The following is a 19,610-nucleotide window of genomic DNA, read 5'->3' as shown; positions in this document are numbered from 1 at the left end:
GATAGATGAGAAGTTTGGGTGTCTCAGCTATGCTTTGTTCTTAATTGCAAGCTAGTTTAGGGTACTTGCATTTTGTAAATATTTCTTAGCAGCTCCAAGTTCTTTTTCATGCAAGTGATCTTTAAAATATGTTTCAGTTTGAAGAAAAGTCAACATGTGCACTTTGTAATGAAGAAAAGTAGGAGGGGGGGAGGGAATTAAGCACCTTTCTCTTTCCCCACTTGCCCTATGAGGTATTACAAAAAGTGGTTTACGACTTTCCTACTTAAATAATGCTGATAAAGTTGAACATGAGATAGTTATTTGTACCCTTTGCTATTGAGTTGTCCTGCTTTTATTCTCCCCTATGTCCCCTTGCGGTCAACAACCAAAAATTATGTGTTTTATATTGATTGCCATCCCCAGTTATGTATTATCTGCTAATGGAGGATAGCTCCTTCCTAAAAATAAGGACTTTATTTTTAAAGTATTTTATGCAGCAAATATATTTGCTATATTGTTTTTTTCTTGCTCTTTAGTAATTACTAATAAATGTAGTGCTTTCTTTCCTTTTTAAAAATTGATTATTTAATAAGCTTCACAATTTTTTTGCTTGCAGTTAAAATAATGGGCAGTGAAATGTGCTTTTTTGTCAGTAAAAAAAATCTTTTCTAACATTTTTAGTTTAATCATTTTCCCCCCTAATATATTGAAATGCAATTACCGGTACCCAGAAGTTTATCTAGTTTCATTTTCTGTCACAGAAAGCCACTCAGATACTTCTAGATATCTGTGTGTGGAATAAAAAAAGGCATGGACTTCTTCGTGGTGTTACTTGAAGGTGTTGATTGTGTATTTGAGTATTCCCAAATATTATAATAGCTGTGAAGTTTGGAAATGAAGTGTATCTGGAGGACACCATGATGGGAAAGTCTATTATATTCAAACTGAAACAGCATAAATGAGTACTTAGCCATTAACGGTCTTGTCCTCGGTGATTTTAAAAATACCTAAGCCAGGAGCAACTCTGCCTTTTTGTAAGAAACTATATATTTTGGGGGTCTATTCTGAACTAGTTCCAGATGATTTCATATCACCTGAAGTCTAGGGAGCTGTTTGTGTTTATTGTGCTTAATAAACATTTATCATATCTCCATTTGGTCTTTCCCTCTCTCGGTAAATTATAGAGCGCAATATTTTTGCCCATTTGTGGAAAGGAAAAACTAGAATCAACGTCATGTAATCTTCAAATCCTACATCTTTTCTGGAGTGGTACCATGCCATCCGAATTGCATCCTTCATTTCAAATGAGGTTTACTATATATTTACATCAAGGTGTTAGTTGTTCACTTTAGCCTTGCTCACAATTATACAAGGAAGGAATTGTCTCTCATTGTTGCCGAATAATGTTTCTATTTGATTATACTATCTACGTATCACTAACATTTTCCAAATCTACCAGTTTACTACTTATTCTGTGGATCTATTTATGACAGCCTTACTAACTTGCTGTGGTCCAGTTGTGATTATAAAACTCCAGCCACGAGGTCAGAGTTGCAAACACTGAATTTCCACCTTGGACTGTTTGGGAAATACAAGCAGTGACGTTTCCAGTTCACCATAGAAGGAGCTACAGTTCTTTTTAACTGTTTCTTCTGACAGGAGAGCCAGCTATCAAATCCAAACCAAAATTTTGGGACTTAATTGGCTTATAATAAAGACATGGCATGCAAGAATGGCATATTAAAGTGGGCGGGATTGCAACCCATTAGGGGAAGGGGCTTAGAGGTTTTAAGGGGGAAAAAAAATCTCTTTTTAACACTCCTTCGCCATGCAAATAGCCAAAATATTTCACATCGCCCATGTGGTAAGGTTTTGAGAGTTGCAAAATGGATGCTGATTGGTTTCATGTGTCTCACAACAGTCTTCATGCTCCTACGTAATTCATAAGGCAGTATGTGAATGCACTCATTGTGTCCAGAGGAGATTCTTTCCTATAGAATCTCAGATTGGCACCTATTTTATTTTTCAGTATTATGCAAAAAAAATTTTTTTGTTTATTTCTCCAGAAGGTTTTCATTATTAGAACTGCATTAAACAATAAAATCCATATTACTTTCTATTTTAAATATAATTATTTCTGATATGTGTCACCTGTGTATTAAAAAATATAATTGCTGTAAACTTCTAAATCTCTGGTTTAAAATTATTTATTTTGATTTCACAATTCAGTATTTTGTTCAACTGGAATTGATTTTTTAAAACATCACAGTATTAGATAGTGCCATCTAAGATGTGTATGTGTCAAGGGTGACGTGCCACGTTTTAGGTGACCCACCAGTGTTCACCAACACCCAAGAATAACTATTCTCGAAAGTCCGCCTTGTTCTTGTGCAGTCTGCAGAGGCTTGCAAAGGAGCTTTCTCAAAACCTGCTTCAAGAAAGAAGGCTTCGTGTGACCCGGAGCAACCTCAGGTAGGCTGCAGGGCCCTGTCAATAGGAAGAGAACCCCACCTGAAGGTAAGCGATCTTGGGGAGTGCTAGACCACCGGGGCAATTGTACCACTCCCCAGGGCTTGCACGCTTGGGGAATAATGTGAGGTAGCCTTTTTGAGTGGAAGTGGTAGAACTTGGGCTGAAGTTGAAGGCCAGATGCTGCTGTTCAGGGTGGCCTGGATGTGTGGATGTGTGTGAGGGGGGAAGAGAGGATAGAGAATTTTCTATTTCTTACTCGGGGTCTGTGGGTGACATGCCAGCAGAGTCAGGTTTGGCATTTTCTGAACTTTTGCCTCACCAAGCCCAAAAGGTTCTCCATCGCTGATCCAATACTAAGCCAAACCTGTCAGACCTAGTGAGATGGGAAAAACTGATCAAAGAGAGATGGTTCTGCGAATAATCTGGTCCCAGGCCATTAAGGGTTCGGTTCCACCACAAAACCGCGGTCGACTAAAACGCGCTTGACGAAACCGCGTACCTGACGTCATCACAGCGTGATGAAAAAAGCACGCTGTGAACGGTAAAGCTAAAATTAACACGTAAATCTAATCCTAACCCCCCCTAAACCTAACCCTTAACCTAACCCTAAACCTAACCCTAACGCTTAACATAACCCTAAACCTAAACCTAAACCTAACCCTTACCTTTACGTGAATCGGCTTGCTTTCAAAGCGCTTCTTAAAGCGCCCTTTTTTCTCCGCGGTCGTTGTCGCGCTGCTGCTGATGTCAGCGACGCGCTTTAATCGGGCGCGTTTTAGTGGACCGCGGTTTTGTCGTGCCACGAAGGGTTCTATAGGTGACAACACTTTTAATTGAACATTATGGCCAGAAGGAGCCAGGGCACCTTGCCAAGCTATGATGGAGGGTAAACTGAGCTGTAAACAATTGCCCTACATCACCCCAGTTGCAGCGTCAGAATAATATTTAAAAGCAGCCGTGCATAAAGCGCATTGCAGCAGTCTACTTTGAGGGGACCGAGATGTGGCTGAGCAATGCTCCCAAACAAAGAAAAAGGTGCAGTTGGTGCGCAAAGTGGATTTGTGCAAAAGCACTCCTGGTCCTGGTTGACACCTAAGAGTTGTGAGTGCAAGATATCCTTTCCTCCATGCTCTGTTACGCCCTGGTCCTACCTGGTGCAGTGCAATCCCATTGAGAACTAAAGGAAGTTCTCATCTAGGAAGGCCCAAAACACAGTACAAAGGGTTAAGTCGAAAACATTTTTTCCCTTGGATCCCTCCACAGCAAAAGTATTCCAAAAATATAACTGGGTCAGCCTGGGATAGAGACTTAAAACTGAGTGTCATCTGCATCTGGTATTCATTCTATTTAAAAATCAGTCAGGGGGAAAAAAAGGGAATAAAAAGCTTGAATGTACACCGGATTGATATACATAAGCATTAGAAGATTAAGGAGAAATATTCAAAGTAACATTTAGTATTAATAAATCAAGATTAAAAATTACAATAATTTCTACCTCATCTAAAAAGCTCCCTGTATATAGCAAGTCAAATGCAAACTTAAATGTTAAAAACTTAACGTTTGAAGAAATCCAAATGTTGGCTGCTGTATAGGACCATATGTGGAAGTGTAATCCAAGAGTAGCTTCCACATAGAACTGAATTCCGTATCTGATTTGTTTTTCAAATATAAGATTTTTAACTTTTATGCAGACTCACACAATTTAAATTTGTTATTCTACAGAGGGATTGTATGATGTAATTACCAATGAAAGGCAAAAAATCCTGGGAGCTGTTGTTACTGTGTACAAAACAGTAATACTATACCACTTAGTATACTGCTTCATAGTGCTTTTACAGCACTGTCTAAGCAATTTGCAAAATCAGTATATCGCCCCCAACAATCTGGATCCTCATTTTACCAACCTCAGAAAGATGGAAGGCTGAGTCAAACTTGAGCCTGGTGAAATTTGAATTCTAGCAGTGAGCAGTGAGTTAGCCTCAATACTGTATTTCCAGTGGTTCCCAAACTTGGCAACTTTAAGACTTGTGGACTTCAACTCCCAGAATTCTCCAGCCAGCCGAGCTCGGCTGGCTGGAGAATTCTGGGAGTTGAAGTCCACAAGTCTTAAAGTTGCCAAGTTTGGGAACCACTGCTGTATTCTAATCACTGTCCCACCATGGCTTGAGAAAAACAGCTTGTTGTGGTAACATTTAGTAATGTTTTAACTGAAAAATTAGAAGGTTGGAAAATAAATTTGATTTTTAAAATCGGTTTCATTTTATAATAAATCATTTTCCAAAATTTAGGGGCTTTACAGCATTGCCACAAAATGTTTAAAAAGTGATCCAACCCTATTACTGTATTTCCCAATGTTTAGAGAAGAAATGGTTTATTTTTGCAATCAGTATTAGGCTGATATACTAGTAAAACATATTAGTTTCTTTTAGTGTGATATTAACTAAGTGTAACATTTTCCCTTCCATTTCATTTTTTCCATCTTAATATATTTCCCTTTATACATTTCTAAGTCTGAAAATAGTTATTCATAAAGAAATCTTTTTTTTTTGTTATTAAGTAAATCCCCTGGTATCTGATTTTTTAGCAATAATATTAAACCCTGTTACAGATACTGCTTTTTTTATACCATCATTTTGGTCTAGTGATTAAGGCACCAGGCTAGAAACCAGGAAGCTCTGAGTTCTAATCCAGCCTTAGGCACGAAAAAGCCGGCTGGGTGACTTTGGCCCAATCATTCTCTCTCCGCCCAACTTACCTCACAGGGTTGTTGTTGTGGACAAAATAGAAGGAGTATTAAGTATGTTTGTTGCCTTCAGCTATTTATGAAAATAATAAAGGCTGGATTAAAAAAATCCAATTCTATATTCCAAGCCATACTGCTCTGTATATTCCATTAACAGCTCTAGAGTGGTTTGGATGAGTATATGTTACTACAACATCATTGGCATATAATTTTCATTTATATTAATGACTTGCTAATTTGCTTCCTATCATATCTTCTTTGCAAACAGTTCTCGTCCCAATAAAAACAAAATAGGAAAGAAGACGGCATTCTTTTATTTCGTTCCTTCCTAGCAGGGAAATTTGCTTTCATGCCAAACCTGTCAGTCAGAATCTTGGTGGTTGATTGAAACGATCTTCTGTCCCAGCCTAAGGTATCATCTGAATGACTTCTACTTGAAAAAACAGGAACACAGCCTGGGAATCCTCTCGATGATCTGCTCTTGATCCTCAGGCTGGTGTAGTATGAAGGAAAACCTTCCCCCCCCCCTCTACAGATGATCTATCAATTACATCCCTTCTCTGAAAAAAATTAATCTGGCTACTACAGTATTGCTCATTTTCTAGTTCTTTCCCCAATTGGACAACTGAAGGAAGTTAAAAAATGATTACGGTCTAGAATTATTTATTTATTAAGCAAATGTATATAGCCACACGTAGATGACGCTGCACAGCTTATAAGAGCAACAGGATTGGGGGGGGGAGTCAGCTGTGCCTCGTGGTGAATGATGTTCTGTATAGAAGGGGCCACCACTCAGAAGACTGTGGCAGTTGGGTTTCTGCTGGGTATGTCCTGACAGGAGCATATGACTCCTGTTTGGAAAAGTTTCAAGTTAAATTCTATGTATATTCCTAAACAGCTTGGAACCTGTCTGTATATGAATACGCTTCTACTTTCATAAGCTGAGAATCCTGATCGTCTTTAAAGAGTTTATTGCAGATACAAAAGATGAAGACTCCTCCATGGTGCCACCAGCTGTTTCCAGTTCTGACTGCTCCCTTTCCTGCTAAAGCCCCATCTCTATATTCAACCATTCTTATCATTTGCTTTAGTCTTGCTTCTACAGTATCATGTTTGAAGCTGTATCTCCTTGTGTTTCAAAGGATTGTAGTTTAGAGATTTAGGTTGCATTTTGATTTAAAAAAATAAAAGCCATCTTTCTGGAATTCTGTTAATGTTTTTGTTCTCTCTTGCTAAGTTTGCTGGGACAGGCAGATTAGAGTGGCAGTGTTTCCCAACCTTGGCAACTTGAAGATGTCCGGACTTCAACTCCCAGAATTCCCCAGCCAGCGAATGCTGGCTGGGGAATTCTGGGAGTTGAAGTCCGGACATCTTCAAGTTGCCAAGGTTGGGAAACACTGGATTAGACATATGATAAGTGGCAGTGCTGCTTATTGTGGATGCAGTATGGTTCCCTCCCTTCAGTGCTAATGTAAATTAATATGTAAATAACAATAAAAAGGATTTGTGCCTGGATTACTTTTGGTAGACAACTGATGGTACCTCATTGCGTATTTTAATTTTATTGCCCAGGGAAAAAAAGACATGGCAAAAGAGAAGAAAGTTACACTTTCTTGGGAACAAAACAAGCTGCTTCTTGTTTTTTTAGTAAAACCCAGTTTTATGAGGGCCCTGTACAATTGACACCTGTGGTATAAGGAAATTCAAATAATGCAGCTTACTTAGCTTCTAGATGCAGACTTCAGCAGGAGCCACCCGAGCGTGGCTTCTCAGCGCAGTATGGCACCCTGATCACGTGCTCTGGGGATCCAAAAAAAAAAGACAGCTAAGACCCCTGGCTTGAACACACCCCCCCTGTCAAAACTAGCTACCGTTTTGGTGTGCATGGCTTGGTGTGGGGGTCATGTGACAGAGTGTGAGTGACATCAAGTTGGCCACCCCCAATGTTACATTTGATTTGATTTGTCTTGTATGCCGCCCACTCCCGAAGGACTCCGGGCGGCTCACAATAGACAAGGGAAAGGGGGAAAACTAGACAAAGACAACACTTTAAAAACAAAACCGCAACATTCACGATTTCCGTGGGGCTGGATATTTCACAGCCCCCCCCCCCGGCCAGCTGGAGCAGCCAGGACTTGGTGGCTTTGCGGAAGGCCGGGAGGGTAGTAAGGGTCCGGATCTCAACAGGGAGATCATTCCAGAGGGCTGGAGCTGCAACAGAGAAGGCTCTCCCCCGGGGAGTCGCCAGCCGACATTGGCTGGCAGATGGAATCCGGAGGAGACCTAACCTGTGAGATCTAATCGGTCTGAGGGAGGTAATCGGCAGGAGGCGGTCTGCCCATCTAGCCCACCCACCGAACCAGTAGTAAATTTTTTTGAAATCCACCCCTGGTGTGAGGTGAGTTGGGCCGAGAGTGAGTTGGGCTCATACCTGGGATGGGATTCGAATTCTCAGTATCCTAGTTTCTAAGCTGATGCTTTAAATCAGTAGACCCAACTATCATAAATTATCATTTCTATCATCATCATCATCATCTTAGCATAATTCCCACAGGCGCAGTGTCAGTGAATACTATTTTGCACAAATACAGCATCCAAATCATGCCTGCATTTTGGCTGTAGACCCATGGACTGGGACAAAAAAAAAATGACCAACTGCCTTGTGGCCTGGTTTATTTCTATTATCCAGAGGTCATTTATTAAATGTATACACTGCCCAGCTACCTGTTGGCAGTACTCTATAGAAATTTCAACAGTAAATTATCTTGATTATTGTTGGGCCATTTACCAAATAGCAATTCTTGTAAGGGGGAGGGGGGATCCGACTTTTAAGGCACAAAACTCTTGATTGCTTCTATTTGTCTTCGCAAAATACCACTCCTTAAGGATCTATGGCAGTGTTTCTCAACCTTGGCCACTTGAAGATGTCCGGACTTCAACTCCCAGAATCCCCCAGCCAGCATTCGCTGGCTGGGGAATTCTGGGAGTTGAAGTCCGGACATCTTCAAGTGGCCAAGGTTGAGAAACACTGTCCTAGTATCTCAAAATTAGCCAAAATACAATCACTTAGCGACTGTGCGACTGACTTAGCGACCGTTCAAGTTGCAACAGCACTGGAAAAAGGGACTTATGGCTGTTTTTCACACTTAATGACTTGCAGCATCCCCATAGTGATCCAAATTGGGATGCTTGGCAACTGGCTCTTACTTATGACGGTCTCAGTGTCCCAGAGTCACGCGATCCCCTTTTTGCGACCTGACCAATGAAGTCCATGGGGGAAGCCGGATTCACTTAACAACCATGTGACTTATAGCAATAGCAGTAGACTTATATACCGCTTCATAGGGCTTTCAGCCCTCTCTAAGCGGTTTACAGAGAGTCAGCATATTGCCCCCAACAATCTGGGTCCTCATTTTACCCACCTCGGAAGGATGGAAGGCTGAGTCAACCCTGAGCCGGTGAGATTTGAACCACTGAACTGCTGATCTAGCAGTAGCCTGCAGTGCTGCATTTAACCACTGCACCACCTTGACTTACTTAAGAGCTGCAACTACTCGCTTATATCTAATCCTCCTAGTACAGTGTTTCTCAATCTTGGCAACTTGAAGATGTCGGGACTTCAACTCCCAGAATCCCCCAGCCAGCATTCGCTGGCTGGGGAATTCTGGGAGTTGAAGTCCGGACATCTTCAAGTTGCTAAGGTTGAGAAACACTGCTCTATGGAGATGACCCTTCCTATCTAGAACTGGAAGCACCGCTGGGAAAAGAGGCTGTCAGAAAACTCCCAAGCTCTGTATAAACAAGACCCTCAAATGCACCGCAGTGCCTGTGTAAGGAGGCGGGCTGAGCGGCGGTTCAGGCTGGGGGCGCCCCAGGAGGCTCCCCTTGGAATCAATGCTTTTCCTCCGAGGGCCACAGAAAGTCGTGGGGAAAGAGGTGGAAAATGCCCAAGTTGTTGCTTTTAGTGCCAATGGAGGGGTTTGCACAGGGGAGGGGGATTTGCAAAGAGAAACCAGGGCCGGACTCAAGAGCGGACGCGGCGGTCGCTGCAGCGGAGCCCAGCTGTGCAAGGGAGAGCAATGAGCCGGGTCACGTGGCCTCCGAGGAATGCCAGGCATGCGCGGACGGGGGTGGGAGGGAAGGAGCCGGAGCGGCGGCGGCGGCAGCGGCGGCGGCTCTGCAAAAGGGGGGAGCAGCCGCTGGAGTGGCAGCCGCGAGAGCCAACCGGAGGGCGCGATCCCTCCCGGGCTCCCTCCAATCAAGCGCCAGGTCCCGGCGACATCCTCGCGGGGGACCCTGCAGGCGGCGTCTGCGGGGGAGACGCTGCCCGGGTTCGCGTCTCGGAGGGGACCTCAAGCGCCGGTGAAGCCCCAGGAGCGCAGCGGTGTCCACAGGCTGCAAAAGGTGACCAAAGCGATGCCGGACAGGCTTGGCTTTTTTGGGGGGTTGAGCGCATCCTCGAAAGGCGTAGGATTCGGCGCAACCGGGGCGCAGAGACGGGGCTTCTGCGGAGGAGGAGGGAAAGTGGAGGCGCGCGTGGGGCTCCCGAGTGGGGGAGCTTGGACTGCTCTGTGCATTCCCCCTCCGCCCACCCTTTGCAGGCAGATGCTGCAGAAGCGCAGGGAGTGGGGCGCAGGCGGAGGCGGGGGGGGGGGATAAGTTTGACTTCTTGTTCCCCATGGGGAGCCCCCTCCGAGTATGTCCCTCTCCTGCCCCTCCCCACCCACAGCGGGGGACGTGGGACGTGTGTACATGTGTGCAACGTCTTGGATCCAGCAAAGGGATGGTGTCACGGTGCAAAAATTCGTATGCATAGGCAGGAGCTGTGGATGCCAAAACTCTTTAAAGGCGTTTTCTGTGCAATGGTTTTGCTCAGCGAGAGACTTTGGGAAAGGGAGGATCTCCTTAAAAAAAAAAGGAAATATGCAGGGAGAAGGGAGGTGTTTTTCATTTCCCCAACATAAACGCTTCATGTGTTGTCCTTTAATACATGCACCTAATTAAATCCGTGGGATTGAGTTATTTCTGCTCAGCATTTCTCTCTCTCTCTCTCTCTCTCTCTCTCTCTCTCTCTCTCTCTCTCTCTCTCTCTCTCTGCCTGTGCACTGGGATGGTGTTGCTCCAGGGCTGGGCATGTTTTAAGAATAAAACAATGTTAACTGCATGGAATTGAGTTCTGGACCAGCTGTGCAAGGAGGACACTCTCTAGGCCAGTGTTTCTCAACCTTGGCAACTTGAAGATGTCCGGACTCCAACTCCCAGAATTCCCCAGCCAGCGAATGCTGGCTGGGGAATTCTGGGAGTTGAAGTCCGGACATCTTCAAGTTGCCAAGGTTGAGAAACACTGCTCTAGGCATTTCTTTCTTTATAATGTTGATGTCTGTGGCTGCCTCCTTGGGGCCAGCAGTGCAGCTTTTCAATGTGTAAAAGTTTTCTCTGGGAATGTGGCGGTGATGCCAAGTGTACATCCTGATTCCTCCTTAATCCTACCAAGCGCCTATTGCAAAAGAGGGAGGAGGCTCGCTTAAGGGTGCGGCAAAAGTGATGGAATCTGCACCAGAAAACGTAGAGTTGATCACATGCAGAAAAGGGCCTGTTCTCTGACCACTTTTATTCCCTTGCCCACTTGTGGACTTCTTAGTAGATGCTGTGTGGGACTACAGAGATGCTTTCTTGACTTCTGTAGCCAGAGGTGGGTCCCCCCCCCTCCTCCCCCCCAGCAAATAATCACCTTACATAGAAATGATTGGGGATGCAGAAGTTAGATGACTGATTGACAGGTGTGGCTATCTGAGCCGGTGCTTCACGGGGTAGTTGTGGAAATAAAGGGAAATTTCCAGATAACTCGTCTTGAGCTCTGGAAGAAGAGGTGTGATAGAGAACTTGCCAATAGGTAACATTCTATACAGAAAATTCATTTAAGATGATCCCTGCCTACCTCAGGATTACAGAAAAAAACCCACTTTGCTGCCATTATTGAATTATCAGCAAATCTACACCATTCCTGCTATTTTAAAGTTGGAATTTCTTTCAAAAAAAATTATATTGGAGAAAATAAGTTACTAACAACTTGAGACTTTACCCATGGCAACTTGAAGTCATTTCTTGTGGTTGAATCAACCAGTCTATCTGTCTACCCCCATGGAATGTCCCTTAATATCTGTGCTTTATTTTGGAGGTAATTCACTTTCTAATGCTAGAAAGTGAAAATAAATATGTCATCAAGGGGCTGGCTAATAAATTGCTTAAATAAATTAAATGTATGCACCTGCCAGATTTATCTTCTGGAGACTTTGAGAATCAAAAGAACGGGGTGAGCAGAGATCACTGTTTTCCTTTACAGTTTCCCCATCTATAGGATACGTATGAGAAGCAATGTTAAGGATTATGGCACAAAAATGAGAATTGCTGGAGAATTATTTGAAAGAGGGACCTAAAAAAGCCATAGTTAATACTTTTAAGTCTTGTTCTCTTAAGAGAACAATGGGAGCAGTTAGGTGGAACGCAGAAGGGAAGCTTGCAGTGTTAAATGAAGCCTCTGCATTGTTATTTTTGAACTAGAGAAGGAAGAAAGTATTAATCTTATAGATATTACTTATAATAAATATACTAAATATATGTATTCATGTACTATTTAAGTCAGTTGAAAAAGAATGCCAGTTTTAGTTAAGTGTTCATCCTTGAACCAACCAACACTTTGAAATGTGGCTGTGGGCATAATTCTTACTTGAAGTCTCTAGCTTAGAGAGACTGGGAGGAAATTTTATTGTTTTAGATGACTTGTCAACAGCTTGAATTGAGATAGATTTTACAATTAATAAATTGTTGGTCTTGTGTGCTTAGAATTCTGGTTGGCTGAGAAGATTTGGAAAGGGTGGTGATTCTGTATGAAAGAACTCTTGACTTCAAATGAATGATTTGTGTTTTGTGGCTCAGTCCTAGCTTTTCCCATGTGTTCAAATCTTGGAAAAGCCATTTGCCTTATCCTCAACAGCTTTCTAGTAATGTAATGATTATTTATGATTAATTGCATTCTGCCATAACTACAGTAGTTATCACCTTTGGCTAACATGAAAAGATTCTGAAAATGTGAGAAAGAATATTCAGAGGATGTTACTTTAGACTGTGGACACTTTACTCAGGAATAATTGATTATTGACCTTGAAAGTATAAAGATGCATCACTTTGAAGAAAGCTCAACATGCTGAATTATAGAAGATAATGTTTATCTTTTATTTGAAATATGAATGTAAGATCAGTGAACATTATTTTTGAAATAGGTTGTTTGAAGCTGGGAAAAGTGTAATGTAATCTAAAAAATAACTGTTGTAAGATACTGCATGGAGTAAAACGTGGTCTGCTCCTCATGCTATTCCAATATTTCATAATTCACAGAGCACAAAAATTATATTACAGATGAACAGAGAACCAACCTATGTATATTTAATAACTTTAAAAAAATCTTATTTCCAATATTATATGGCTTTATGAAAGCTCTTCTTGAGTGCCACAGTTGCAGAAAGGTGAACTTTAAATATTTTGGATAAAATATTTAGAAGCATTTTTTTTTCAGATCAGCTCATCTTTGTATGTATATCCACTTGACAGAATTTTAGGAACTGGAATACTTTGTTAAAATACCGTATCTGGCAATTCACTGTGTATTTCAACATTCAAATGAATTGGGAAATTCCCAGAATATTTATATAATGAACACTTGAGAAAAAGAAAAGCAGCCTTTGTAGAGAAACTATCAATGGAGAGATATTTTTTTTTTCATTCATGCAGAATCCTAAGTTTTCTTTTTTTTAAAAAAAATCCATCTGAGCAGAATTGCGTTTGGTACCAGCAATGAAGGAAAAACCACTTTAGTCACACATGGCTCATTAAGTGAGCCAGATTTCCATTTTATATTGCAGATTAGAGCAGGATCATTCAAAAAGATCCAACTTTAAATGAATAAGTGACTCGGTGCACTAAAATTTATGACCTAGTACAGTGTTTCTCAACCTTGGCAACTTGAAGATGTCCGGACTTCAACTCCCAGAATTCCCCAGCCAGCATTCGCTGGCTGGGGAATTCTGGGAGTTGAAGTCCGGACATCTTCAAGTTGCTAAGGTTGAGAAACACTGATCTAGTATAATGTATTGGTGGAAGATAAGAGTTTGGAGGCTGTCACAAGGATTAGTATTAGAAAGACAGGACAATTATTTTGGAGGATTTTAAATGGCCTTAAGGTCCCCGGAATAACTATAGGCTCCATTGTGAAGCTACAGAAAGGATGATTGTAGATTGTAAGAGAAAGGTAAAGATGAGATTTGCATACTGCATTAACTCAAAATTGTTTTAACTCCCATTTATTGAATGTATACAATTAGCTGACTTTACTCACCACATTTCAAATGTTTTGGCCACCAAATGAGAAGAGAGAAGTCATTGGAAAAGACCCTGATGTTGGGAAATTAAAGCAAAAGGAGAAAGGGAAGGCAGAGGAAGATATGGTTAGGAAGGTCACTGACACAATGAATTTGAGCAAACTCCCGGAGAGGGGAGGACAGGAGGGCCTGGTGTGCTGTGGTCTATGAGTTGGACACAACTTAGTGACTGAACAACAACACATTAAACCAAAAAAGAAGCTAGCCACATTAGGGATTAATGTGGCGGATGAATCCAAAATTGAGCAGGTGCATATAGAGAACTAAGATTTGGCATTTGTAACAAATTCTTGAGATTGAATTCTAAAGTTGTTGCAATTTGTAGCTGAAGCTTTACTAAATAAAACCGGTTTGTGAGAGTTTATATAAAGTGAAGATTCTGAACAACGTGGGTCATAGGTGTGTAAGTGATTTGGATATTTTTAATTCACCGACCCCAAATGGTAGGGAATTCTAGGTCTTATAGTCCAACAATCTCATGCTGTTGATCACATCACCAAATGAGAAAACGTGTCATGTAGGTCAGGTGTCCATGATCCAGCACCAGTCCGCAGCATGCTAGAAACTGGTCTGCGCAAGCGGTTCCACCACAAAACCGCGTTCAACTAAACCGCGCTCGACGAAACCGCGTAGCTGACGTCATCAACAGGGTGACAACAGCGCGGAGACAGAAGCACGTTGTAAACGCTAAACCTAAAATTAACCCCTAAACCTAACCCCCCTAAATCTAATCCTAACCCTAAACCTAACCCTTAACCTAATCCTAACCCTAAACCTAACCCTTAACCTAACCCTAAACCTAATCCTAACCCTTAACCTAATCCTAAACCTAACCCTAACCCTAAACCTAACCCTAAACCTAACCCTAAACCTAACCCTAAACCTAACTCTAAACCTAACCCTTACCTTAAGTTGAATCGGCTTGCTTTCAAAGCGCTATTTAAAGCGCCCTTCTTTCTCTGCGCTCGCTGTTGTCGCCCTGTTGATGACGTCAGCGACGCGGTTTAATCGGGCACGGCTTAGTCGAGCGCGGTTTTGTCGTGCCACGGTGCAAACACGTGAAGCCCCATTCATGGGATGTAAGCAGCACATGAAACAAGACTCCCTCTGGTCCATGGAAAAACCACTCTCCACAGAACCGGTTCCTGGTGCCCAAAAGTTTTGGAGCCACTGATGTAGGTTAGGTTTGCCTTTGCTGTAAATCCCCTGGATAAAATAAATGAATTGGACAGGTTTAAAATTATTATATTATTATAATTTGCTAGGGGATTAACAAATTAAAATCTATTAACTATTAAAATCTGTTGAGGGAAGGCATCTTCTAAACATTTAGGATTACAGCTCTTATAACTCCTGATGGCTACTTTCCCTAGTGGTTGAAACTTTTCAGAGATGAAATATCAAACATTTTGCAAAGAAAATGGCAAAGAAAATGGCAAACAGGCAATCAAACTACTTACACCAATCTTGTAACGTAGCTTCTTTTTTTAAAGAAAAAAAGATGTGTATTTATATTGCACAAAAATTATTTGCAGGATTAGATCGGTACAGTATGATGAGTTATACTGGGACCAAATTTCACAGCTTAAATAGGCAGAAAATTATGTAAGAGCTAATATCATGAATAGGCTAAACTTTTTTTTTCCTTGCTAGGAAAAAGTGCAGGCAATTTGATTTGAATCAGGACCCTTATTGTTCTAAGGAAAAGTTTAACATAATGGTCCATACTGCAGTTCCAGTTAGGGTGACTTATAAATAACTACCACTTATCATTTCTTGCCAACCCAATAGTTTCGTCATTTAAGTCAGTGTTTCTCAACCTTGGCGACTTGAAGTCCTGTGGACTTCAACTCCCAGAATCCCCCAGCCAGCACAGCTGGCTGGGGAATTCTGGGAGTTGAAGTCCACAGGACTTAAAAACGCCAAGGTTGAGAAACACTGATTTAACTACAATTAATATTGTTTGTAGTTCAGATGGGGCATCTATAGGCTGAAGCCAGGTAGTCAGTGGTCCAAGATGCCGAAACCTAGAGGGCGCTAGAACTACCCACCCACCCACCCGCCGCTTCTTCTAAATCTTTTTAAAAATGCAAATCGTGGGAGATGACACCATCAGACACCATCAGCAGCCCAAGAACGCCAGACACTCTTGAGGTTTTGGGCAATAAGCCAATGTCATGTGTAGTTTTCAATTAGTGCAGTTAATAAATCTCATGAGATAGTCACATTATTTGAATTAATAGTTCTATGGAAAATAGGGTAACTGGTTCCAACTCAGAAACAGGTTTATTCAGAAACAGGAAATGAAAATTTTAGACAAATTACTTATGTATATTAATCAAATATAAAGGCTGTAAAAATACCCTCACAATTTAAAATCATGGTTTACAATGTATCAGATTAGTTATAGAAAGCAAAATAAATAATATATATATATATATAGACCAGGGGAGCCTTTGCCAAGGTTCGTCTGGTGCACCAATTGCGGCCCTATTTGGATCTGGAGGCACTCCAAACGGTCACTCACGCCCTTGTCACCTCAAGGCTGGATTATTGCAACGCGCTCTACATGGGGCTACCCTTGAAAAGCGTTTGGAGAATGCAGCTAGTCCAGAATGTGGCCGCGTGAGCGACATTGGGTGCACCGAGGTACACCCACATTATACCTGTCCTCCGCGAGCTGCACTGGCTACCTATTAGTCTCCGGACGCAATTCAAGGTGTTGGTTATTACCTTTAAAGCCCTACATGACTTAGGGCCAGCGTACCTTCGAGACCGCCTCCTGCCACATACCTCCCAGCGGCCAGTAAGATCCCACAGATTGGGCCTCCTTCAGACGCCGTCAGCCAGACAGTGTCGGCTGGCGGGCCCCCGGAGGAGAGCCTTCTCTGTGGCTGCTCCGACTCTTTGGAATCAGCTACCCCCAGAGATCCGGACCTTACCCACTCTCATGGCCTTCAGGGAAGCTGTAAAAACCTGGCTGTTCCGGCAGGCCTGGGGCTGTTGACCTCACTGTTGACGTCCAGCCCCGATTAGAATGAACGTATGAGGTGTTGCGATTTTAAACCGGTTTTTTTGGTTATGTGTTCGTTATGTGTCTTTTTTTTCCCTTTCTCTTTTTTGTAAGCCGCTCGGAGTCCTTCGGGATTGGGTGGCATATAAATTCTATTTATTTATAAATGAATGAATGAATGAATGAATGAATGAATGAATAAATAATAGATTCAGGTATTCCAACATCTTGTCCTCTTAGTAGCCTTGACCTTGTTCATGCCATTCAATCACATCGAATTGTGGTGTTAATGTAATGCTGAGCCTTTTCTTTTTTTAAACTTGTACTGATATTCTGTATTCTCTATTTTGCACACACAAAGATTAGCAGCTCTTAAAACCACAGTTGCAAATGCATACATGCTAGCCTTAATTGTGTACAAGCTTTACCCTTGAATTTGGGGTTGCATTAAATGCAATCTGGTATCAATTTACAATCTGTCCTAAATTGAACATCACTTCATTTAAGCTATCTGTGTTTGTAATTGGTAAGAAAGACTATGCTGGAAGATGTATGAAATGTAATGAAATGAGAAACAAAACATACATAAAAACACATATTAAACCATTGTTTGCGGTGGTTTGGAAGATCTATAAAACAACAACACCTGTCTTGTTAGAACTAACAAAAAGTGAATCAACTGGAAAGTGCAACTTCAGATATGCAAGGACATTAAATTAATACATTGTGATTCGCCTGATAGTCCTGATTCAAATTTAGGGAATAATAATTCTAATGAACAACTAATCCTTTAGTCCATGGGTGGATAAGCAGCTAACCCACACAAGCAGCACAGAAGTTCTATGTTTAGAAAAATCTGTTTCAGTTGTTACAAAGCTTGTATTTTATCTGACAAATCTTTGCATATACTACTATGGTAACTTTCAAGGTTAAGAATTTGTCCTGCTTACTCTTCCCTATTGTGGATGGGGAATAATTGAATTATAATATAAAAAATAGCTTAGCATTGTTCTCCAGAAATTTAAAATGCCCCCCCCCCACCTTGTTTGAATGGTTATAATAGAGCCGAGGTGGCGCAGTGGTTAGGATGCAGTACTGCAGGCCACTTCAGCTGACTGTTATCTGCAGTTCAGCGGTTCTAATCTCACCGGCTCAAGGTTGACTCAGCCTTCCGTCCTTCTGAGGTGGGGGAAATGAGGACCCGGATTGTTGTTGGGGGCGATATGCTGACTCTGTAAACCGCTTAGAGAGGGCTGAAAGCCCTATGAAGCGGTATATAAGTCTAACTGCCATTGCTATTGCTATTATAATAACCATAAAACACAAGGAATTTTTTTTTAAATACTCTGCAATATTATTTTAGGAATATTCATGGCAATTAGCATATTGAGGATCATTTGACACAAAGTACCTCTTTTTATTCTAAATTATGTAGAGAAAATGTGTTAACTAGTATCTATAAAATAATTGAATTAAAATTCTGTACTTTATTTCCTCAACAGTACATATTCAGTTTTTAAGAGTGGTATTTAAGTTTATACATTTGCAGAAACATAACAAATTAACTGTTATTTAAAATCTGTTTTCCGTGTTATGGAGAAAATAATAAAATTTATCCTTCGAGCTTACTTTGAACTTAGTTCAGTTTGTAATAATATTCCACAGTCAAAATATGCTTAAGAGAAAACTAATACAGTTGCAAGAAAAAGTATGTGAACCCCTTGGGATTACGTGGAGTTTTGCATGAATTGGTCATAAAATGTGCTCTGAACTTCATCTAAGTCACAACAATAGAAAAACACAGTCTGCTGAACATCATACGACACAAACATTAGATGTTGCCATGGTTTAATTGAACATAACATGTAAACATTCACAGTGAAGAGAGGAAAAAATATGTGAACCGTTGGACTTAATAACTGGTTGACCCTCTTTTGGCAGCAATAACCTCAACCAAACGTTTCCTGTAGTTGCAGATCAGACCTGCACAATGATCTGGAGTAATTGTGGACCACTCCTCTTCATAAAACTGTTTCAGTGCAGCAATATTCTTGGGATGTCTGGTGTGAATCGCTCTCTTAAAGTCATGCCACAGCATTTCAATCGGGTTGAGGTCAGGACTCTGACTGGGCCACTCCAGAAGGCGCATTCTGTGCCATTGAAGCCATTTTTGTGTTGAATTACTTGTATGCTTTGGTCATTGTCCTGTTGCATCACCCATCCTCTGCGGAGCTTCAGTTGGCGGACAGATGGTTGTATGTTTTCCTGCAAAATGTCTTGATAAACCCTGGAATTCATTTTCCCATCAACGACAACAATCCGTCCAGGCCCTGAGGCAGCAAAGCAGCCCCAAACCATGATGCTCCCTCCGCCATGTTTTACAGTGGGGATGAGGTTTTGATGTTGGTGTGCTGTGCCTTTTTTTCTCCAGACATAGTGTTGTGTGTTTTTCCCAAAAAACTCAATTTTGGTTTCACCTGTCCACAGTATATTTTGCCAGTAGTGCTGTGGAACATCCAGGTGCTCTTTTGCAAACTTCAAACGTGCTGCAATATTTTTTGGGGGACAGCAATGGCTTCCTCTGTGGTGTCCTCCCATGTACTCCATTCTTGTTTAATGTTTTCCCTATTGTAGATGTGTCAACAAAAATGTTAGCATGTGCCAGAGATTTCTGTAGGTCTTTAGCTGACACTCTAGGATTCTTCTTTACCTCATGAAGCATTCTGCGCTGTGCTCTTGCAGTTATTTTTACAGGACGACCATGCTTAGGGAGAGTAGCAACAGTGCTAAACTTTCTCCATTTGTAGACAGTCTGTCTTACCGTAGACACATGAAGATCAAGGCTTTTGGAGATACTTTTGTAACCCTTTCCAGCTTCATGCAAGTCAACAATTCTTGATCGTAGGTCTTCTGAGAGCTCTTTTCTGCGAGGCATGATTCACATCAGACAGTGCTTCTTGAAACC

The 19,610-nt window shown here is 41.6% G+C and overlaps 1 protein-coding gene across 1 annotated transcript in view; it reads left to right on the top strand.

Moving 5' to 3' along the window:
• Nucleotides 1-9,528: 9,528 nt before the first annotated feature.
• The window catches only part of ARHGEF10 (Rho guanine nucleotide exchange factor 10), a 110,732-nt gene continuing 100,650 nt past the window's right edge, over nucleotides 9,529-19,610 (top strand). The window contains exon 1 of the mRNA XM_087718985.1: nucleotides 9,529-9,601. The gene's annotated coding sequence lies outside the window, so the exon portion shown is untranslated. The remainder of the gene's footprint in view (nucleotides 9,602-19,610) is intronic.

The sequence above is a fragment of the Thamnophis sirtalis genome, unplaced genomic scaffold (genome assembly GCF_051295495.1).
Source record: "Thamnophis sirtalis isolate CommonGarterSnake01/CBP01778 unplaced genomic scaffold, rThaSir2_p1.2 scaffold_6, whole genome shotgun sequence".
NCBI lineage: Eukaryota > Metazoa > Chordata > Lepidosauria > Squamata > Natricidae > Thamnophis > Thamnophis sirtalis.
Note: the sequence above shows the minus strand (reverse complement) of the source record. Positions and strands in the feature narration are given on the sequence as shown.